Raw genomic sequence first — 25,716 nt, forward strand, 5'->3', positions numbered from 1 at the left:
TGTGGAGGCACTATCTTATTGGTAGAGGTTCATTCTGATGAGAGATCATAGTGGATTGAGGTACTTATTTAACCAACCTAATCTAAATTCCAAGTAAGCTAGGTGGTTGGACACGCTCAGTGAATTTAACTTCGAGATCAGGTACATTAAAGGGAAAGAGAATAGGGGTGAAAATGCTCTTAGCATAAGGGTAAAGGTAAATCATATAACAGCTATGATTTCATATGGGACAGATTTACAGGATCAGATCTTATAGGCAAGACAAAAGGATGACAAGTATAGTGAGTTTAGGCATAAGTTATAGCAGCAGGGTACATGTGAACATGATGTTGATTATCATCTCACGACATATGGTTTGGTTATATTTAGGTACATAATCTATGTGTTGGACAATAGTAGGCTCAAGAAGCTTATATTTTGGGAATTGCATGTTAAGTCATATTTAGGTCACCCGAGATATCAGAAGAAATTGACAGTCGTAAAGAAGTTCTACCATTGGCCGAACCTGAAGAAAGAAGTAGCTGAGTTTTTGGCTAGATGTTTGGATTATCAACATGTAAAGGAAGAGTGTAAGCATCTAGGTGGATTACTGCATCCGATTCTGATTCTGGAGTGGAAATGGGAGGTCATTTCCATGGATTTCATCACAGGTTTTCGAGAACATTTAAACAACATGTTTCTATCATTGTTGTGGTTTATAGGTTGACTAAGGTAGCTCACTTCATAATGGTTAAGTCTACTTATTCAGCTAGAGAGGTAGAACGGGTCTTCATCAGAGACATGGTGAGGTTGCATGGTGTTCTAAAGAAGATTGTGTCAGACAGAGATACCAATTTCACTTCCAAGTTTTTGAAAGAGTTATTCATAGGTTTGGGTACAGAGTTGGCATTTAGTACAACTTATCATCTACAAACACATGGAAAGACAGAGAGGGTTAATAGGATTTTGGGGGACATGTTGAGAATATATGTTATGCATCAGCAGTGGAAGTGGGAAGAGCATCTTCTACTGGTTGAGTTTTCTTATAACAATGGGTAACATGAGTCATTGAGGAGAGTCTATTTGAGGCACTTTATGGGTGGAGTTGTAATACTCCCATCAGCTAGAGCGATCCAATGAACAGGGTGTTGATAGGACCAGACATGTTGGCAAAGATGGAGCAAGAAATGCAGGTTATCAAGAAGAATCTAAAGGAAACATAGGATAGATAAAAGAGTTATGCAGACCAGCACAAGGAATTTTAGGAGTTTTAGGTTGGGGAACATGTGTACTTGTGCATCAAGCCTAAGAAGGTATCCTTGAGTATTGGATCATGTGCCAAGTTAAACCCTCGGTACTGTGAGCCTTTCGAGATCATTGAGAGGATTGGATCAATGGGCTACAGACTTGCACTGCCTCTGGCAGTGAAATTCTATGATGTTTTCCATGTTCCATTGCTTAAAATATATGTGAAAGATGTTGATAATGTGATTGGTTGGTTTGTATTGCATGGGGATCCAAAAGGAGAATTCTATCCCGAACCTAAGTGCATATTGCAGCAGAAACAACTCATGCTCCAGAACCGAGCAATTGATAAAGTTAAAGTGCAGCGGAAGCACTTTGGGTATGATGAAGCTACATGGGACATGGCTTATCAGAAGTGGGTTGTGTATCCTTCATTGTTTTCTAGTTGAGGCAAATGAGTTTTTGGTGTATGTACATATTTATGTATGGTTGTTATTATAAATACTTCAATGAATTTTGTTATAAAGCTCCAATAAGTGGTATGGTTGTCATGTTGTCATGTTTGTCATGTTGGTTTGCTTTTCAGTAGGTTTTTCATTGTAAATATTGCATTGAGCTAATTTATAAAGCTCCATGGGCAGTATGTTTTCGTTTTTAGCGGTCTTGTTGGTTATAGGTATCATTGAACACTGATAACGGTGTTCCCCTAAGGGGGAGGGGTCTGTAATAGCCCTGGGTTAAAAATTCATCTAATAAAATTAATAAATGCAAAAATAAGACCAAGGTCATAGGACACTTATTCCAAGCTGAACGTTGGGAAAAACATCCTAGTGGGCATTCATTTGGTTTATTATGGCTAAGGAAATTATCAAAGGCAATGACAAAGGCATTGAAAAGGCAAAGAGTCATTAATTGACATTTTATGTATGAAATAAAGGGAAATAGGAGAAAATGAAGGTGAAAGGTCACAAGTTGCATGTGAAGAGGAATTGAAGGAAAAATAATGGAAATTGAAGAAAATAGAGGCCTCAATGATAAAAAGGCTTTTGAGGATCAGTTCACAACCTTTTGTCAATTCAGTCTTGGAGATCTCTCTCTATTCGCTTTATTATCTCATACTCTTGCACACTTAGAGCATTGGAGCACTTTAGAATTGGAGAAAGGAAGGCAAATGAAGGACAAGAAAGAAAAGGAAAACAAGGATCAAGCAAGGAATACTTGTATCAAGCGGCTATAACAGGATTACCTTGCAGGTATCGAGTTGCATGTATGATTTCCTTGTTAGTTTTAGCATGCATGGTACATGTATGTGTTTATTTGGCTCTCTTGATGTCATTGGCACGGATTTTTCTGGGAGTGACAGTGGTTGGAACCTTGCATCAGACCTTCTTGATGATTTTTAGATAAGTATGAGACCCCTATGTGCAAATATGCATTTATAACATGTAGGTTACATGTTCAAAATTTGTTTGACGAACTGTCTGTCATGGTCATGCCTTGTTATGCCAATTTCTTGTCTAAGTTTTGCATTAATGGCTTTGTCCTGGTGTCATTCATCATTCTAGAAAGTTCTATCAAGTTCTAGGCAGATGTTTGGATCCTAGCCCTTAAAAAGTGGCTTAGATCTCGGGGTCGCATACACAAAACTGAGTAAATTAGACTGTAGTCGTTGGAAGGCAAAGTTATCCATGTGATTGAACGCTTACAGTCATTGTCTTTCCTTGTTATGCATGGGAATGGTAGCCTAGATCAGTGGAAAATCAAGTTAACACAGGGTTACGACACCTAGAGTGGTTATTTGGCTCCTGGGGGCCCTATAGCTCCTAAGGGTGGTCGGTAAATGTTTGGTTGGATAATTCCACTTCCTTAATTGTACCTAGGAGGTTGAGTTATATCATAATAAATCTTCGTCACATATTTACCCTGGTGGACCGGTGAACTTGGGTAAGTGTGGGAGGAGGGTGTTACAAAACCATATACAATTGAATTGAATTTATAGCTTATGTTCTGCATGAAAAGGAGAGGTCGATTCTGCAGAAGTGTGGTATCTACCACTTAGGTTGTTTTTTAACATGTCCACTCTATACTAATGTGGCTTATCTGACCAATAATCATTGTTATGGGATGAGACACACATGAAATAGGGTTTTCTATATTTATCTTATTTGAGGTTTGTGAAGGCCACATCTCCATAATATCATATCAACAAGTATTATACTAGTAGACCAATATTGAAAACCAACATTATATAAAATGCATCTTGACATTCAAATTCATATAAACAAAACATAAAAATAATATAAATTTACATATTTAAATAAAATATTTAATTTTTTGGGAAGAGAACTGGATGTAAGAAATTAAATGAATAAGAGTTGCACTTTTCCACTACCCACATGATATAAAGGGAGTGTTTTTTAATTACTATTCACCCACAAAGACTCAACATGCTCTATGTTATGGATTTTCAAAATAATAGTTTTTTTCAGTCTTCAAATAGTAGCAAATATGTATTGAATGGTGGTTTTTAATTTGAAACATTAACTAATTTTAATAAATTAAGTAGCTAATTTTAATAAATAAAAAGAGATAAAGACCCATGAGGTGTAGCCTAATGGATTGTGTGGGGTTTAGGCTTCATCATGTCCCAAGTTTAAATTTCATGGGAGGGGTTGAGGATGGGAACCGCCTTTTGGGAATCAAACTATCCCGAGGGACGTCCATGCTTGAAAAAGCTTCGCAAAATTCTAGTGATAACATATTTTTATTGGGCAAATTATTCTTCCAACCACCATTAGGGTTTTCCCTGGTCATGGCAGGAATTCCACTTCAAACCCAGTAAGCTCTCTCTCTTATTCCAATCAACACAATACACACAATATTTTTTTAAATGTATTTCATTTTATATATGAATTATTTGCCCTTTTTTAATTATGCTTTTAAGATTTATTTCAATCTAGCATTCCTCACCTCATGGTCTTAATTGTCTTCCCTAATTCGATCTCCAGTTCCTTCAATTGGTTCAACATCCATTGGAATTCTAGTTTTGGAAAACGCCCTTGAGTTACATATCCCTCAAAATTAGTTCCAACATGCTCCTCTTCTTTCTTTGAATTAATTACAAATATTATTTTTATCCTTCTATATGTGTCAAACTTTTTTACAGCAGGTGATGACAAAGTTGAAACTTGTAATGAAAAAAACAATCAGTTGAAGAAGACAATGGCAACATACTCGTTTTGTAATGTTCCAATATTGATGGAATCGAGAAGCATTTGAGCTAGGTTCATGGTTTCTCCTATCTTCGATGCAATCATCAATCTGAGGTGTAGAATCAATAGTGAGAAACAATGCTTTTTACTTGAGATGAACTTGGAAACCACTTTTGATGATTTGTCACTCAAAATTCTAGCTTTTTATTGTATTACAATTGAAGTTGGTTGTGTTATTCATATTGGTAATCTAGGTTTTGTAGATTAAAATAAATGAGAGAAATTGATAGCCTTTTTCTTATGGATTAAATACTCTTTCTCTCTAATTAAATTGTTCTCACAAATATTTTAAGTGGACACTCCACCCATTGTCAACACTATATGATAATACTCTACTAGGCTCAAATCAACCATGTATTATGAAATTACATCAAGTTTTTTAAGAAACAAAATTGAACCCAACTTATTGTGAAAACGTTTAGGGGGTATGGTAGAGCCATAGTTTCCTTTATGTAAGAGTAACCTTTCTCATGATTCATCCATTCCTAAGATTGTACTATTATTGCCCTGTTGTGAAAGGATTGGACCTAGGCATTCAACCTACTCAATATCATGATATACTACACAGTTAAGACTCTTTGTTGACTAGTAGGCGTGTTGTAACTAGATCTACCTTCCTATTCTCTAAACCTGTGTAGGAGTTTCATAAAGCAACATGTAAAGTAAAACCTCTTCAGCTGCAACTGATTGTGTAGTGCATGCGAAAAATAGAGAGACGAGGTGTGACAAACTAATCCCTGTTGAATCATCACATGGATACCTATGATATTTTTTCCACAATAGTAAATCTATCCTAAAAGTAATTAACAACCAATCAAACAATTAGTAGAGTCTGAAACCGTTCATTGATTTTTCATGAGTAACATTCAAAAGTTTTAGCTCTTTATTTTATTGTAATTGAAGTTAGGAGACTTTTGATGATTTGTCACTCAAACTTATAGCTTTTTATTGTATTGCAATTGAAGTTGGTTGTGTTATTCATATTGGTAATCCAGGTTTAGCGTCCTTAAAAATCAGAAGGGACTTTCATATGACTTTGCACAAGTCAATCTATATTTCTTTGTTTAACAAATTTTTGTTCCTGGTAGATATACCCACCCTGGTGTGGGCATTGCCAAGCATTAGAACCTACATATAATAAAATTGCAAAGTAGCTTCGTGGGGTTGACTCCCTTGTCTTAGCTAAGATGGATCCCCATGCAGCATGGTGCAAGCTCATAACTTTTCCAAAGAATGTGGATTGAACAATGTGAAGAAAAAATTGAAAATTATTTGCTTGAAGCAGAGAAGGTACAAAAATGCACATGTAGAGTTATGTTTTTGTTTTTATTTTTTTCATGTATTAGACATTTTGTTCAAGTAACTTAACAATAATTATGAAATTTATGTATGACACCAATCCTTCTCCTCCATTGGACCTTGACATACAATAATGCAAAAATCAACATATTCAAAATCAAATTATGTGTAGATAGAATGTAAAATATTTCAAGTTTTTGATCAAGTGAGATAATTCAAAAAACAAAGTTACTGATCAAACGAGAACTATTACCTCAAAACGAGAACTCTAACCAAAAAACCCCAAAAAAAACATGAAAAAATAGCCTAAAAACGAAAAGTGTTGATGTTGGAATAACCTCTCTCTTTTTTTGTAAATTTTCAACATTTTTTAAAAATGGAAGTAAAAGCCATTTTTTTGTGTGCAAAAAACACCCTGAAAATGAAAAGTGTTGATGCTGGAATAACATCTTTTTTTGGATAAATTGTCAAAAAAAATCAATAATGACGTTAAAGATAAAATATCATGACTCTAAAAAACCTTAAAATTCCTACTATAGGCATGACATTAAATATAAAATATCACGTCTCCTTAAAATTCCAACAATTTTTAGGCATGGTATTAAAGATAAAATATCATGTCTCTGAAAAGCCTTAAAATTCCAAGGATGACATTAAAGATAAAATATCACCTCTATGAAAAGCCTTAAAATTCCAACAATTTTCAGTCATGGTATTAATATTATTTTAAAAAAATATTACCATTTAATTTATATTAATTTATTTTTATTTTAAGTTTATCATATTAATAACAATTTATTAAATATAATGTCTTTTTTATATAATGTATTGAAGCTACTCAATAAGAAACACTTCACCTATGATGAATGAACAACTTTACAAAATAAATGAATTTATATGTGATTTTGGAGTTTTTGATACTCTTTCCATAAAACATTTGTTTTTTTGGAAATTTGTGTAAATATTTTATTTTTAAATAATTTTAAGATTTTGAAATTTGCAAATTGTTTTTTAAAAACTATATTTCATTATTGAGAAATATATATATTTTAATTTTATTTTTATATATAATAATAATAATAATAATAATTTAATATTAGTTTGCTTGGGGTAGCTCAATTGGCAAAGGCGTGGAAATGAAGTTTCACCGAACCAAAGGTCTTGGGTTCAAATCTTGTGCTATCCCCCCGATCGGGGTGAGAAGTTTGACATGATGAAGATGTCGTCCTACCAAGCTTACAAAAAAAATTAATAATAATAATAATTTAATATTGAAATTATATTTCTTTTGAATTTAATAAATCGAAACTAATAAACATATTGAAAATTATGCAAAAAAAAATTGTCGTTTCCATAATCCTATTGACCGCTAACAAAGTACACTATCAAGAACAACAAAAATTCTCCTAGACTTATTACTTCTACCTATTTTTTAATTTGACATATATATCCATTCAAATATATTGAGAATATGAAAATATTGAAAAAATAAAACCTAAAGCAAAGAAACAAACAAAGCACACAAAAAAGTTAAAAAATAATAACAAGTAAATAAAAATATATATATTAAAAAAAAAAAAAAAACATGACCCAAAAAAATACAATATAAAAAAAAGACAAAAACAAACAAACAAACGAATTAAATAAATAAAATTTTGACAAAAAAAAAAGAAACATAAGAAATAAATAAATAATATTGATGAGATAAATTAAAAAAACAAACAAACAAACATTAAAAAAACACAATCAAAACCTTAAAAAAAAAAAAAAAAAAAAAAAAAAAAAAAAAAAACATTTAAAAAAAATGGAAAAAAATTCAAATATTAAAAAAAAAAATTAACTTGGAGAAAAAAAAATAAAATATAAAACAAAAAAAAATAGAAACAAAAAAACCGCATAATAAAAAAATAATTAAAATTAAAAAAAATAATAATAATAATTAAATTAAAAAATTAAAAACAGACCTCCCGCCCAAGTGGCCTCAAAGAATCGGCCTTGACGCGTAGCTCCCCGCCCACCCAGTTGGCTCGGCCGTGGGCGAGCTAGGAGCTCTTTTTTAATTTTAATTATTTTATTATTATTATTATTATTTAATTATGCATTTTTTTTGTTAAAAAAATAATAATAACAACAACAACATCTTTAAATTATGTGTTTTTTTGAAAAACAAATTCCATTTTTTTAATTTATTTTTTGATATCTTTTTTTTTTTATTATTTTTTTTTATTTTTACAAGTTAATTTTATTTTTTTTACATTTTTATGGTTTTTTTCATATATATATATATTTCATGTTTTTTATTTTATTTTTATTTTATGTTTTATTACCAACATGAAAATCACCAACATTTAAAGAAAGTTATCCACACTTAATACATTAGAAAATTTAAAGTGCAAATGATAAGCCCTCTAAACAAAAAGGGTTGATGTTGCATCAACACTTTTCAATATTTAACATGAAAATCATTAACATTTAAAAAAAAATGTTAAAAAAAAAAAAAAATTGAAGTGTCAAAAATAAGTCCTCTAAAAAAATGGGTTGGTGGTACATCAACACTTTTCAAAATCAACATGAAAATTAGTAACATTTAAAAAAAAAATGTTAAGTTTTAGGCTTCTGTGGAAGTTTTTTGCAGTGGCATGATCCGGATTATCCACAGTTTTGTGATCATTCTGTCGACGTTTCAAACCCCAATGGGGGTCCATCATCAGGACAAATTTAGATAGATAGAATATGAATGAAAGCATATTGAGAGAAGAGTCTTATCGACCTGCGAATAAATAAACCTAGATCCCTAATTTTTAAGAAGCCGACACTTATATGATTTCTTATTTATTTTAATTTGTTATTCTTTTATTTTATTTTATTTATCAGATTTTTATTTAATTAAATTCATTATTTAGCCTTGATTATTTCCTAAAATTATTTTAATTCATTAACTTCACTATTGAGATTGAAAAAGACAACCAGCTCCCCTTCCTAGATGTCCTCCTTACCAAGAAAAATGGCAAACTAAGCCACCAGGTCTTCAGAAAACAAACTCACACCGACAAATATCTTCAGTCTAATTCCCACCACCATTCGAAGCAAAAAGTAGGAGTCATCAAAACCCTAGCTACCAGAGCTTCAAGAATCTCTGACCCTGAACATTTACAAGAAGAACTTAACCATCTCTACAAGGTCTTCATCAACAATGACTATCAGAAAAACATTATCCAAAAGATATTTAAAGAATCCACAACCAATACCCAAAAAAGGAAAACTCTGGAAAACCCTAGAATCTCCTTACCCTATATTAAAGGAACCACTGACAAAATCGCTAGAATTCTCACCAAGCATTACATTATGGTTGCCTTCACACCCCCTAACACCATCAAAAACATGCTAGATTCTGCCAAGGACCTAATAGACCCAAAAAATCACAAAGGAGTATACTCAGTTCCTTGCTCATGTGGCAAAGTATATATAGGTGAAACAGGGAGATCCTTTGGCATTAGGCTAAAAGAGCGTATTAATGACATTTCCAAAAATAGGTCAGAAAAATCTGGTCTAGCTGAGCATGCTTGTTCCTCCTCACATTATATTTGCAGGGAACAAGCAAAATTAATTCACAAGGAAGACCATTATTTAAGAAGAAGGGTAAAAGAAGCAATTGAAACCGAAAAATCCTCCAATAATATGAATAGAGACGACGGACTAAGTGACACCTGGAAACCCCTATTAAATAAAATAAAAAAGCAATAAACATAGATTTACACACATTAAAAATAAATAAATTAATAAATAGAATAAAAATATATAAATAAATAAATATCAATTTTAAGGAAACAAAACAAAATTATTTAATTAATTAAAATTGATAAATACATCCTATCATAGCTAACTCCCTATCTAACCCTTTAAATAATAATTTAATCACATAATAAATTAGTTAACATAAAAATTACAAAACTAATCTTTAAAATTACATACATGCATGTAACACATTTAACATATAGTTGGATCTTAAACTAATAATATAAATTTCTAATAAACATAGATTGACTAATCCTTTAAATAATAAGTTAATCACATAATAAATTAACTAACATAAATTTTCTTCGGGTAAAACAATTAACATAGAGTTAGGATCTTAAACAAATAATATAAATTTCAAATAATCATCTACACTCATTCATTAAAAATAAATAAAATGAAAATAAATAAATAAGGTAACATCAATATTAAGGAGAAAAAATAAAATTATTTAATTAATTCAAAATTGATAAACTTAACCTATCATAGCTAACTCCCTATCTAATCCTTTAAATAATAATTTAATCACATAGTAAATTAGTTAACATAAATTTTCAAAATTAATCTTTAAAATTATATACATTCCTGTAAAACAATTAACAGATAGCTAGCATCTTAAACAAATAATATAAATTTCAAATAAAATAAATAATTAATTAATTAAAATAAATAAAAATTAATAAATTAATAATAAAAATAAAAATAAAAAGGAAAAATAATAATAATAATAATAATAAATAAAATAAATAAATAAATAATAATAATAATAAAATAAATAAGTAATTAAATAAATAATAATAAAATATATATATATATATATATATATAAATAAACAATAATATAATAAAATTAAAACTAAATAAATAAATAATAATAATAATAAATAATAAATAAAATAAATACTTATCTAAATAAATAAATTAAATAATTATTAATTAATTTATCATTTATAAGCCGACTACAAATGAAGGCATCAGAAATATTTTTCAAATAACTATTAATAAGCTCCATAATTTCTCGCTCTCTCTTCTCAAATACAAATCTCATTGCCCTGATGATGGACTCACTAAGCTAGCGCGAAACGTTGGTTTCAAAACTGTTCACAGGTTTTTCCAAAAAAAAGAGTTTATTTTAGTTAATAATTTAATTTATTAGTTTATAATTTAATTAATTAGTTTAATTTGATCCATAATTCTTTTTATTAATTATTATTTACCATATTTCTTAGTTTTCTAATTAATCATTAAATTAATTATTTAATTAAAAATTAATTATTTTATTTAAGTTTAATTAATTGACTAATTATATTTAATTAGAATTAATTAAAATTGATGTAATTAATCTAATTAAATTTAATTTTAAAATTAATTAAGTAAGTAAGTAATTTATAATTCTTTGTATTGCTTTTATTTATTTAATTAATCAATTAATTTAAATTTAATTAACTAATTAATTATAATTAATCATTAAATTAATTACTTAATTTATTTATTTATTTTTTTTATCAAATCTCTGGTTATTATTAATTATTTTAGTTTAATTAATTGACTAATTATATTTAATTAGAATTAATTAAAATTGATGTAATTAAATTAAATCAAATTAATTAATTTTGATTTAATTAATCTAATTAAATTTAATTTTAATTTAAAAATTAATTAAGTAAGTAAGTAATTTATAATTCCTTCTATTGCTTTTATTTATTTAATTAATTAATTTAAATTTAATTGGTTAATTAATTATAATTCTTTCTATTGTTTTTTTAATTTAATTAATCAATTAAAATTTTTATATAATTAATCAATTTAAATTTAATTAATTAATTAATTAATTTTCTTCAAGGCTTAACCTATTAAGCCATAATTGTCCAATTAATTAATAAATAAATAAATTAATCTTTCTTTTTGTTTTTATTAATTGTTTTATTTTATTTATTTCTAATTTTTTTAAATTCAGATTAATTAATTAATTAAAATGAAAACCCTGATACTATGCTTCCAAAGAACTGGAGGGATTTATTTGTCTGATCAGGGGAAGCCAATTACCACTAAATTAATTAAATAATTAATATAATGATTAATTAGAAAACTAAGAAATATGGTAAATAACAATTAATAAAAAGAATTATGGATCAAATTAAACTAATTAATTAAATTATAAACTAATAAATTAAATTATTAACTAAAATAAACTTATTTATGAATTAAAATAATCAAGGCTAAATAATGAATTTAATTAAATAAAAATTTGATAAATAAAATAAAATAAAATAATAACAAATTAAAATAAATAAGAAATCATATAAGTGTCGGCTTCTTAAAAATTAGGGATCTAGGTTTATTTATTCGCAGGTCGATAGACTCTTCTCTCAATATGCTTTCATTCATATTCTATCTATCTAAATTTGTCCTGATGATGGACCCTCATTGGGGTTTGAAACGTCGACAAAATGATCACAAAACTGTGGATAATCCGGATCATGCCACTGCAAAAAAAATGTTACATAAGAAAATTTAAAGTACCAAAAATATGCTAAAAAAAAACTAGTTATTCTGAATAACCAATTTTCAAAATCGGGTGTTTTTTTTGCTATCTCAAAAAAATGGGTATCAGTAATTTTCTCGTCTGATCAGTAACTATGTTAAAATTGAAAAATGGTCATAAACGACTAAGAGAGGAAAATTAAATATGCACCAAACCTGTGTGGAAGGAAAAAACCTTAGCATCAAATGTACACTTCTCATCCTTTTTCCACTTTTTGGGAATAGAGACTACTTTCTGAGGCATAAATATCTTTTTATGTTTATTTATAGGCCCCCGCTTGGTCAAATACATAGCCAAGTCTTGCAAAATATCATGTTGAATAAAGGAAAGGTTGTGGATGCTACCATAAGAGTTCACCATGGTACCTCTGAATAGTGAATTAAAGTTGTTATATCAGCTAAAATAATTATTCAAACAATGCTTAACAAAAGATCTACTTCTCTCCTATCCAATAGTGTAAATTTGTTATGTCAATGACTAGCTTTATTGATATATCTATTTCGTAGCTCTGCTTTAAACTAGTTCATCCAATGGTAAATTTTGAATTTGTCATTTTGGAAAAAATCTTTGAATAAACCTCGTGTGTCACAAACCAATCCAAATGCCCAAAAGAAGTCAAGCATGTTAGAAAATTATATATTACAGAACCTTAGAACACATAAAATATTGTGGAAACACAAACACATAAAACAAATAAAACAAGAAAGACACAAATATATGTGGTTCACCTAATTTGGGCTACATCCACGAAGAAACAGTTAGTCATTCCGTTTATATTATACAGCAAAATGAAGAGATACAACTCACAACAAATCCGTTGTAATTTCTTCTTCACTCTCACGCAGTCCCCTCTTTCTTTCTCACTCAGAATAATAATACACAATCGTAATACAATTCCCTTATATAAACCAAGGGTTGTCTTCTAAGCCAAAAAACCCTAAATTAACATAACTTCTACTGTCAGATCATCCGCCTAATGAACAACCCAAATTGACTACGAAATTACAATATTTTACAAGGCAAATTTTCATCTATTTTTAGCTTTGAGGGCGCTGCCCCCGAACCCCTGCCAGGGGCTTGCTAGTGTGTACCTTTTCTAGCTTCAACTGTGCATCTTCCAACATTGATGTATGAAATGGTACTTGAGCTATATATGTTTAGTCTTGGAATGAAATGTTGATTTCTTTGCAAGATGAATGACACTTTGACTGTCATTGTATAACCTACCCATTTCCTACTTCTTACCCAATTTATCCATAAACTGTGTAGCCAAATCATTTCTTTACTAGCCTCTATAGCAACAACATACTCTGCTTCTATTATTTAAAGTGCAACAACACTTGGTATTTTTGAAACATATACCATGTGGTTCTCCTCCGATTATCTCTATCACCTGCCATATCGACATCAACATATCCCTGTAGAGTAATGTTTGAACTACCAAATAATAATGCTTGATTTGTGGTATACCTCTCAAATACCTGAGAATCCATTTTATTGCCATCCAATATTCTTTTCCTAGATTGTTCATGTACCTGCTTACAACTCCCACTCCATGTGTAATATCGAGCCTTATGCAAACCATTGGATACATTAAGCTTTCAACTACTTATTCATATGGAAGTTTAGACATATAATCCATCTCTTCCTGGGTCTTGGGACACATTTTCTTAATTAGTTTGAAATGGATAGCCAAAGGTGTACTAACCGGTTTTTCTTTCTGCATATTAAATCTTTCCAACACCTTTTGTATGTACTCACTCTAAGACAACATTAATTTGTGATGTTTCATGTCTTTAGTTATTCTCATACTAAGGATTTCTTTTGCAACACCCAAATCCTTCATTGCAAATGGATTTTTCAATTTTCCTTTGAGCACATTTATTTCCTGCGTGTTAGACCCTGCAACAAGTATGTAATCTACATACAATAACAATATAATATAGTTGCCATCATTTTTCTTTTTAAGATAAACACAATGGTCATAGTGACATCTAGTATAACCTTGTTCAGATTTAAACCTGACAAATTTTAGATACCACTGCCTTGGAGCCTGTTTTAAGCCATACAAGCTCTTCTTCAACCTACACACTAATTCATCATTCCCTTTGACCTCATACCCTTGTGGATTATGCATATAGATATCTTCCTCCAAATCCCCATGGAGAAAGGTTGTCTTTATATTTAACTCCTCAAGATGCAAATCTTCTGTTGTCGCAATACTTAAAATAGTTCTCATTGAAGTCATTTTAACAACAGGAGAAAATATTTCATCAAAGTCTATACCTTTCTTCTGTACAAACCCCTTCACAACAAGTCTAGCCTTCTACCTCTATTTACCTCCATCTTCTTCCTTCAACCTATAAACCCATTTATTTTGCAATCTTATTTTACTTGCAGATAACTTGACTAAGTCTCAAGTCTAGTTATGTATCAAGGTGTCCATCTCTTCTTTCATTGCTAGCTCCCACTTCCTTTTGGTTTCTACCTACATTACTTCTTCATAACATTCTAGTTCACCAGAATCAGTCAAAAATACATAATATAATGAAGGAGAGTATCGTTCAAGGGGTCTACTTATCCTGGTATATCTTCTAACACCACTTTCAGGTGTTTGAGGTGCTTGTTGTTGTTGTGGTTGTTGTTGTTGTTGTGGTTGTTGATCATTGTGATTTTCATGCACCTTGACCTTTTCTGTGATCTCATCAAGCATTGTGTATTCTTTTTTTTTCCTTTTCTTATTTCTTTCCCTGCACCTGATCCTTATACAAGACCTTTTCATTGAATATGACATCTATGCTCCTAATGATTTTTTGATTTGCATAATCTTATAAGCGATAACCAAAATCATTAACACCATATCCAATAAAGGTACATTTCTTTGATTTTGCATCAAGCTTTGTTCTATTTTCTTTATTAATATGGGCAAAGGCTTCTCAACCGAAAGTATTTAAAAATGAGTAGTTTATCTTTTTACCTGTCCATGACTCCTCTGAAATACCACCATCCAAGGAACTTGAAGGCCCTATGTTTATTAGATAAATAGAAGTATCTGCAGCATATGCCCAAAATTTTAAAGGCAATCCTGCATGCAATCGCATACACCTTGCATGCTCCATGATTGTCATGTTCATCCTTTCTGAAACACCATTTTCTTGTGGTGTTCCTAGAATTGTCTTCTCTTTGCGAATTTCATGCTCTACACAATACTTATTAAAGTTTTTGTTGTAGTATTCACCTCCATTATGTGATCTTAGACACTTCAACTTCTTTCTTGTCTCATTCTCAACCAAAACTTTCCATTTCTTGAAAGTATCAAATACATCAGATTTATTTCGAATATAGTAAACACATGTTTTCCTAGTTGCATCATCAATAAAAGTAACATAATAGCGAGAGCCACCAAGATATGATACCTAAGAAGGTCCCCATACATATGTATGCACAAACTCTATTTTTTTTCTCTTGTTTTCCTTCCCAACTCTAAGAAATATGACTTTCTTCTGCTATCCGTAAAGACAATTTTCACAAAAATCCAAATCAACATGCTTCAAACATGGCAACAAATTTCTTGAGTGAAGAATACGCATCCCTTTCTCACCCATGTGCCCAAGCCTATGATGCCACAATGTCATATATGCTTCTGCGGAGGTTAAATCATTAACAAAATTAGAAATACCATAGCATAAATACAATGTACTAACATTTTCCACTTTTGCTATTACCAGGGCTCCTTTAGTGATCTTCCACGTTTTGTCTATAAAGGTCATTACACAACCTTCACCTCCCAACTTCCCTGTTGAAATTAGATTTTTCTTCAGATCTGGAACATGCCTTACCTATTTTTATAGCCATTGGTTTCCATTCAGATGTTTTATAAAAACCTTACCCATTCCAACGATTTTATAGGGTTTATCATCACCCAGACAACCTGTCCAAACTCTCCTTGAACATAGTCATGAAAATGTTTCCCATAAAATGTGGTATGGAATGAGGCCCTTCAATCTACCACCCATGCATCAATAATATTCTCTAATGAAAGAATCAAAGCATATTGCAACACATCATCTGTCACATTCACTTCAGGATTGTTCTCTTGTTGTGTGTCTCCTTCTTTTCCCTTTTGTGACTTATAGTCTTTCTTCAGGTGTCCTTTCTTCCCACATTTCTAGCACAATATCCCTGATCTAGGTTTGGATCTACCTTTTCTCGACTTACTGTGATTTCCTGGGCTCTTTCCTCTTTCCTTTTTTCTTCCCCTAGTCTTTGCAGTCAAAACATTACATGATGTCTCACAAGATCTTTTCTGTCACATGTCCTCGTTAAGGATAACACCAATGACATAATCAAACCTTAAAGTATTAGATCTAGAGACAAATTTACTAATAGCCATAACTAAACTATTCCAACTTTCTGGCAATGAGCACAAAAATAACAAAGCCCTAATTTCATCATCAAAATTTTCCCCTAGAAAGCTTAACTAACTGGTAACCATATTAAATTCATTCAAATGATCAGCAATAGATCCACCTTCTAACATCTTCATATTAAATAAATGCTCCATAAGAAATACCTTATTTGAAGCCGAGGGTTTTTCATATAGTTTGACCAATGTCGTTATTAAACCCTCTATTGTTGTTTCCTATGAAATGTTGAATGCCACTTACGCTGCAAAACACAATTGTATTGTTCCAAGTGCCTTTCTGTCGAGAATCTCCCATTCTACATCTGTCATACTCGTCGACTTCTTTGATTTTTTACTCAATGGTAGGTACATATCTTTCTGATACAAATAATATTCCATTTGCATCTTCCACATATGGTAGTTTTGGCCATTAAATTTCTCAACCCTAAACTTATCATCTTCCGCCATTTCTCCTACTTGAACCCGGAACCCTTCTTTCCTATGAGTTGATCAGCTAAATAAACCTTCAGCTTTGATATTATTTGTTAGAAAATTATATATTACAGAGCAATGGAACATGTAAAATATTGTGGAAACACAAACACAGAAAACATATAAAACAAGATATTAACATATATATGTGGTTCACCCAATTTGGGCTACGTCCACGGAGAAACATTCAATCCTTCCTTTTATATTATCCACCAAAATGAAGAGATACAACTTACAACAAATTCGTTGTAATTTCTTCTTCATTCTCACACAGTCCCCTCTTTCTTTCTCACTTAGAATAATAATACATAATCATAATACAATTCCCTCATATAAACCGAAGGTTTCCTTCTAGGGAAAAAACCTTAAATTAACATAACTTCTACAGTCGAATCATTAGCCTAATTAATTATAGGTTTTAACCCTGTACAGAAATTACCTGCAAACGAACTCTTAAAAATATAAATATACAATGGCAAGAACCAGAAAACAAATACATAGAGATTTTCCCGTGGATCCCAAAACCGAGACTACCAGATTGATTTTTCATTATATTCCTTTCAATGTTACAATACATATATATATATATATATATATACATGTCGAAGCATTCATAAACCCCAATCCATTAATCCTGAATTAGAACATAATTGTAGTTTCCTTGATTGGATCTACAAAATACCATGGGCAGAAAACCATCATGCCCAAAACCATGTGTGAAACCCATGCATAAAACCATAGGTAGGCTCGCCCACCTAATATAGGGTCCAAAAAAAAAATTATCGGGGCACTGCCCCGGGCCCGGTAGAGGGGGGCTACCTCCCGCAACGAAGGGTGCGTTTCGCCCCCCTTCTCCGCCCTCCCCTCACTTTTCACGTGGGGAAGTCATGGAAAGAATATAACGCACACCCAACATTCTCCCACTTGTTGTTTTCTTTCCACACATGGAGTCACAAGAGAGCTTAGTCATTGATCCAGCCCTACAACACCCATTGTCTCTCTACAACAAGAAAACTTCACAGTGCTCACAGACTTCATCGATGCATCTATGGTATTCTTCAAAGTGTTCACCTTTACCAGCAACACCTTTTTATCTCAACCATATCCCTCACAAAGTGATACTAAACATCAATGTGCATTGTCTTTGAATGATAATCTAGGTTCTTTGCTAATAAAATTGCACTTTGGTTGTCACGGTCTATCCTTATAGCTTGTTGTACTAACCCCATACTTGAACACAATCTATGCAACCAAACTACTTACATACTTGCATGAGTGGTTGCCATGTATTCTGCCTCTGTAGTTGAAACTGCCACTACAGACTGTCTCTTACTCATCCAACTGACTGCACCTCCAAATAGGTTAAGCACATACCCACTTGTAGATCTTTTCTGATCCAAATCCCCAGTCCAGTCTGCATCAACAAAGCCACGGATGTCTAAAATTTTGTCCAATCTTGGTCTTCCTTGGTAGCACAAACCATAATCACTAGTTACACGCAAATACTTGAAAACCCGCTTCACTGTTGTCTAATGTTCCTTCCCCGGTTTTGACATAAACCTGCTCAATACTCCCACTGCATGTGCAATGTGTGGTCTAGTACATACCATTGCATACATCAGGATACTGACTGCACTTGTGTATGGAACACAGGACATGTCCTCTTCCTCTTCTTGTGTCTAGGAACATTGTTTAGTAGATAAATTTACACCTACAAGAATAGGAACCTTCATCAGTTTACTATCTTGAATATTAAACCTCTGCAGTCTTGTCTCGACATACTTCCTCTGGTTTAACCAGAGCTTCCTCATTTCCCAATCTCGTTTAATTTCTATGCCCAAAATACAGTTTGCAGCACCAAGATCTTTCATGTCGAATTTGGAGGACAATTGGGACTTCAATTCCTGGATAATTTCTTTGTCATTTCCAATTAATAACATATCATCCACATACAAGACCAGATAAATAACACAGTCATCAATTAATTTAAAATATACACAGTGATCCACTTTTCTTCTGGTGAAGCTAAGTCCCCATATAAATGTATCAAATTTCTGATACCAAATCCTTGGTGACTATTTTAACCATACTAAGACTTTTTTAACCTGCATACCAGTGCTTTCTTACCCTTCACCGCAAAGTCTTCAGGTTGCTTCATGTATATCTCTTCTTCCATATCCTTGTGAAGAAATGTTGTCTTCACATCCATATGTTCTACCTCAAAATCAAAAGCGACAGCAACATATAAAAGTAATCTAATAGAAGTTACCTTAGCAACAGGAAAAAAACTATCACCAAAATAAATTCCCGACACCTGGGAATAACCTTTTGCTACCAACCAAGATTTATATTTATCCACCTTGCTTTCTACATTCATCTTCTTCTTAAACACCCATTTGCTTCCAATGGGTTTCCTTCAAGCCAGTAACTCCACCAGATCCCAAGCCTCATTTTTGTGCAAAGGTGCCATTTCATCAACCATGGCCTCTTTCTAGAGTTTTCCATCCTCTGAATCTACTACCTCCCTGATTGTTATGGGATCATCATCAGTAATAGATAAAGCAAAGTTTGAATAGAAAGTAGATGGACTATACCTTTCTGGCGGCCTTCTTTCTCGAACTGATCTTCTCAAAGCTGGAATTTGTGGCTCTTCATCTTCTGATTCATCTTCTGTTATAGAGTATGATTCTTCCTCCTTCAGCTCAAACTCTATCTTCTTAGGTTCCTTTGGTAGGACTTCATGTTTAATAACATATTTCACCTCTCTAAACACCACATCTCGATTGCACACAACCTTCCTTGTTTATGGGTTCCAAATGTTATAACCTTTTAAACCATCCTTATACCCAATAAAGATGCACCTTTCATATTTACTATCCAACTTGGTTCTTTTTTCCTTTGGAACATGTACATAAGTGTCACAACCAAATACCCTCATATGTGAAAAAGGGGATTTCTTACAAGTCCATACCTCATGTGGAGTCTTATCCTCCAACGTTGACGAAGGCGATCTCTTGACCAGGTAACATGCAGTCTCCACCGCCTCTACCCAAAATTCCAGTCATAACCCGACACCACTAAGCATGCTTCTTACCTTTTCCATCAACATCATGTTCATTCTATCTGCAACTCCATTTTGTTGAGGTGTGTATGGAGTAGGATTTTTTCGTGCTATACCACACTTCTTATAGAACTCTTCAAATTATTTCTTGCAGAACTCTCCACCATTATCTGTCCTCAACACCTTTATCCTCTTTTCTGTCTAGTTTTCAACCAGAGCCTTAAATTATTTAAACCTGTCAAAGACTCCAAATTTCTTCCTGAGGAAATATATCCAGGTATTCCTTGAGAAGTCATCTATAAATGATACATAGTACACATAATTACCCAGTGATGGAACCAACACAGGTCCAAACACATCACTGTGCACAAGCTCTAATATCCCTTTCGCCCTCTTAACACTAGGCAAACTCACCTGATTGTGCTTCCCATATACACAATTTTCATAGAAATCGAATCTAAAGAGTAGTTAGACATACCATTACCATGAAGTATTCGAAGGCCCTTCTCTCTAATATGTCCAACCCTTTGATGCCATAACAAGTGTTGGCTTGTTGGGGCCCGACCCAGGTTCGAAGGTGATTTAGCCAAACAAATCCTGGTACTACTGGCCCTTTCGGCAACAGTTCGCGAAGCGCGGACTGAGGTCTCACCTGAAGTAGTATGGGAGGGTGCTAGAACCAGGTTTCCACACCCTAGAGATATCTGATAAGTTCAAGTGGTCCGCGGTTCGACCCTGCGTGCACGTCGCTACGTGCACTTACCCGTACCTCGCAGCCTGAAATGTTGCCTTCGCGCAAACCTACTAGGGGGCTGAACGTTATTATTACTCAATGTATTATTAGTAATCGAGTGTTAGGTGATTGACTTAGCTTATTTGTGTGCTTTCAGTTATACTTAACCATATAAACCATTCATACAAGTATGCGCAGTAGAGAAACGGTATATTCGCAAATTATATCAATAGATGATAACCCAAGAACAGATACACCAAATTAAGATAAAACTTCTCTTTATTATTAACTTCCTTTGGTTACAGACTCGACTCCGCCCTGCGCACTCAACTGCAGGGGTCCACGCACTCAACTGCGGACTACTAGGCCTCTGCGCACTCAGTTGCAGAGCCTTCTCCTACTTTACGACCCAAAACACACTTAGAATCTTGCTCTTTTCTTCTACTTCGCTCTCTATTGGATTCCATTAGTTGTCTCTTTACAACTCAGAGCCTCGCTCTATTTATACAATCCCATAGTCTGCGAACCATGGGTAGGCTGACATTACATTACAAACTAGGGCAGATAACCCTATCACTCTAACATACATTTCGCGCCCGCAATTCGCGAAGCTTTACAACCATATCAAGTCAAAACTTGGGCCTTGAGCCCCAAAACATGCCGTGGGGGGATTCCATGCCCAACAGGCCCCCAACACAAACATCGTGACTCACCCTTGAGTCACTCTGTCGGTGTGGAAATCTTGGCGCAGAGTCCCTCCAACTGTTCTCAAACGGTACTAATGTCCACAGCACACTGAGCTACTGCTTGTTGAACCTGCTGCATCTGCTCCTCTGAGACCTCTATGTTCGACGTGCTTCCCTGCATCTGCGCGTGCATCCCATGTATGTGCACGAGCTTTCCTTCGATATTCGTCGTGATCGTGAAGGCCTCGTCAATCCATGGTTGAACGCGCGCTTTGAGAACTGCCTCCTTATGTCGTGTCGTGTCCACCTGCTCCTTCAATGCCTTAGCTTGCTGCATCCTCGCAAGCTGTTGAGTGAGGACTATTGTCTACGCAATTCCTCGGACACTGTCGTATTGCTGCTAGAGTTCTCGCGCCTCTGTCTCCAGGCGCTGGATGTTGGGGTCCTCCTGCAAAGTCATGAGGACCTCAAGTGCTTGTTCCAACATGTCGATATAGTCTCACACTGCACCCCCAATTTCTTTCAACCCTACTGTGATAGCGCTACTGCATTGTTCTTTGACTTCCGGGGGAGTGGAAGGTTGCGCCTTCAACCGCAGCTCGGCAATCTGAAGATTTAGCTCTAGTTGAACCTTTGTCGTTTCTTCCCTGGCCTCACGGACTCCGATTGCCAATCTGTGGATCTGCACCTCTACCGGTAGATCTACTGGGATGGCCAGCTCCGGGATGCGTCGACAAGCGTCATCTACCATTTGCACCAAATGTTGATTTTGCGACACCAATTCGTCGCGTTGCAAGGTGAGTTGTTCCATGTTTATCTTTTGTTCGCTAAGAACTTGGATCGCGTGGCTCTCCCTGGCATGCAACTCTACCGTTATCCCATCCTATAGCAGATACAACGTCTCTCGCGAAAGGGCGGCCAAATTCAGGCTAAGGCCTTTCAACATGTTAACCGAAAATATATTAATCACATTCGTTGCGACTAGGTCCCCTTCTGGTAACACTATCATGTTTTCCATCCATGCGCGCAACATCTGCTCTACTGCTGAGGATCCTACTGTGAGGTGGGTTGAAAGGGTACCCACCTGAGGGGGACGCACCTATAACTCCTGCAACTGCGCCCTGAGGGCCCCCAACACAGTCTGGTGCTCCTGCATAAAATCCTGAAGTGCTTCATTGGTGACATCGCGGACCATCTCGCCGATGTCATGGAGATCACCTTCGGTTAAGGTGATCGGGTCAATGGCCAACTTCAAGGCCTTGACCTTCTTCCTTGGTCACACTCTATTTATACAATCCCATGGGTAGGCCGACATTACATTACAAACTAGGGCGGACAACCCTATGACTCTAACATACATTTCGCGCCCGCAATTTGCGGAGATTTACAACCATATCAAGTCAAAACTTGGGCTTTGAGCCCAAAAACATGCCATGGGGGGATTCCATGGCCAACAACAAGGTATTTTCTCCAGTGACCACTAGATTTTATGCTCCACTTTCAGGAACCACAAAACTATTGCACCCATCAATAACATTTCTACATAGAAGCTTGTATAGAGTTCCAATCCGAACTCCCTACATCAATACCAGTGCTCCCCGAACCATCTTACAAGTATCTTTCTTGAACACTGTTTTTACACCTACATCATCCATCTTGCTTACATAAATTAGATTTCTAGCCAATGCAGGAATATGAAGAACACCCAGAAGTGTTATAATCCTTCCACCTTACAACTTCAGCTTAACTTTTTTGCGTCCGATGATTTTAGCCTTCATGTCATCCCCTAAGAAGACATCATCACCATCATATTTCTCATACTCGCAGAACCACTCCTTATGGGGAGTGAAGTGAAACGATGCACCTGAGTCAATCAACCATGCCTCATGATCTACATGCGGATTTGAAGAAGAATCCAAGTACACATCCCCGCCCTCATCTAAGGTGGTTTTCGCCTCTACATATGGAGCATCATCATATCCCTTTCCTTTCTTTGGATCTTTAGATCTATAATCCTTTTTGAAGTGTCCTTCCTTTCCGCATTTCCAACATACCCTTACACGTTTTCCTAGAGATTTAGATCTCTCTCTAGATTTAGATCTCCCACTCGAGGACTTATTTTTATTTATGTTCTGGGATAATCCTTGTACAAACAAGGCATGTCCATTTTGGCCCTCCATATTTTTCTGTCTCATCTCCTCTAACAACAAGGATGAGACTATTTCATCAAACTTCAAGGTAGTTGTATTGCTACCTATTACAACAACCAAACTATCCCACGAATCTTGTAGAAAACACAACAAACTGATGCATTTATCTTCATATGGAATTTTTATATCAACAGATAACAACTTACTTACTAGGGTATTAAAGGCGTTCAGATGCTCTGTTACCGAGTCTTCATCCTTCATCCTCAAGTTATACATCTTTTTCCGTAGGAATATTTTGTTCACCATAGACTTAGATTGGTACAAAGTCCCTAACTTGTCCCACAAAGCCTTCGTCATAGCTTCCCCTGATACATTCAACAATACTGAATCTGAGATACACAATTGTATTGTGCTCTTTGCTTTCTGATCCAACTTCGTCCAGTGTTCATCTGACATTGTCGTTGTTTTAGTACCCGAATCTACCGTAATCCACTGATCCTTATCCACCAGTAGATCCTCCATCTTGAGTTTCCACAACTGTAAACTCTGACCATTAAATTTCTTGATATTTATCTTTCTATTACTCTCCATCTTCTTTCGCCGCAAGAATCGATCCCACAGATCTCCCACTGAACAGGGTCTACCACAGGCCCGAGGAAAACCCCTTAGCACCAAAGGCGTCCCCTTAAAGTTGAAACAACTTTGATACCAAATGTAGGTTTTAACATTGTACAGAAATTACTTGCAAACGAATTCTTAAAAACATAAAATATACAATGGTGAGAAACACAAAACAAATACACAGAGATTTTCCCCTGGATCCCAAAACTGGGACTACCAGATTGATTTTTCATTATATTCCTTTCAATGTTACAATACATATATATACATGCCGAAGCATTCATAAACCCCAATCCATTAACCCTGGATTAGAACATAACTGTAGTTCCCTTGACCGGATCTACAAAATACCATGGGTAGAAAACCATCATGCCCAAAACCATGTGCGAAACCCATGCACAAAATCATAGGTAGGTTTGCCCACCTAATATAGGGTCCAAAAAAAAATTCTCGGGGTGTTGCGCCCAACGTAACGAAGGTTGACTTTCGCCCCCGCACCCCCCCCCCCCCACTTCGCACATGGGCCTAATCGTGGAAAGAATAAAACACACACCCAACATGAATGACCCAGATTGACTACGAAATTACAATATTTTACAAGGAAATTTTTCATATATTTTTAGCTTCGGGGGCGCTACCCCTAGACCCCCAACTAGGGGGGATGGTCCCCTCGGACCCCTGTGGGGAGACAAGTCCGCGCGCCCCCCCCCCCCCCCCCCTCCGCCCTCCCATAGCCCCCCATGTGAAGGGGTGTACAGTATTCTTGATGTATGCATCTGGCTTAAACAAATACCTCTGAATCAGGAAGATAATGATGCTCCACACCCAACAAAGCAAGGACAAGCAAAGGCAAATCCAATCACCTTAAGAGCAAGTGGTAAAAGATTGTAAGCTTTTGATCAAATGAGATAGTTCAATATTGAAAAAGAGCATCTTTTTGTTCTAATATTTGCTATTGGAAATTGAAAGAGCATGTTTAAATATTGAGGCAATCTATGTTGGAAAGGTTATAGAATTTGTAAATTTTGGATAATGTAAATGATTTCTCTTTATCTTCTAGCTTTGAATGGCATTTTGTTTACTAGTTTTTATGTTCAATAATATTTTATATGTCACGATTCTTCTTGAATTTATATTTTATGACGTTTCCTTTGCAACATTTGGTGCAATTGCTAATAATAACTTATTTTACTTAGTGAAATTTGATAGAGAATATACATTGTTAAAGATAGTAGAATATTTGTCTTTGTTTATACACCTATTAAATGATGAAATATAACTCAATATACTTCCTCATGGCATGGATCTCATTAGCAAATTCTTGTTAAATCTACCATTTATAATAATGTGTACATCATCTCCACATTGTTCAAATGGTCTTTAAAACATATACACAAAATTACAATCCAATTTTTCATTATTTTCAATACAAAA

Source organism: Pinus tabuliformis, chromosome 1_2 (genome assembly GCF_031772625.1).
Source record: "Pinus tabuliformis cultivar Carrire ecotype Pingquan chromosome 1_2, CPIR1, whole genome shotgun sequence".
Taxonomy (NCBI): Eukaryota; Viridiplantae; Streptophyta; class Pinopsida; order Pinales; family Pinaceae; genus Pinus; species Pinus tabuliformis.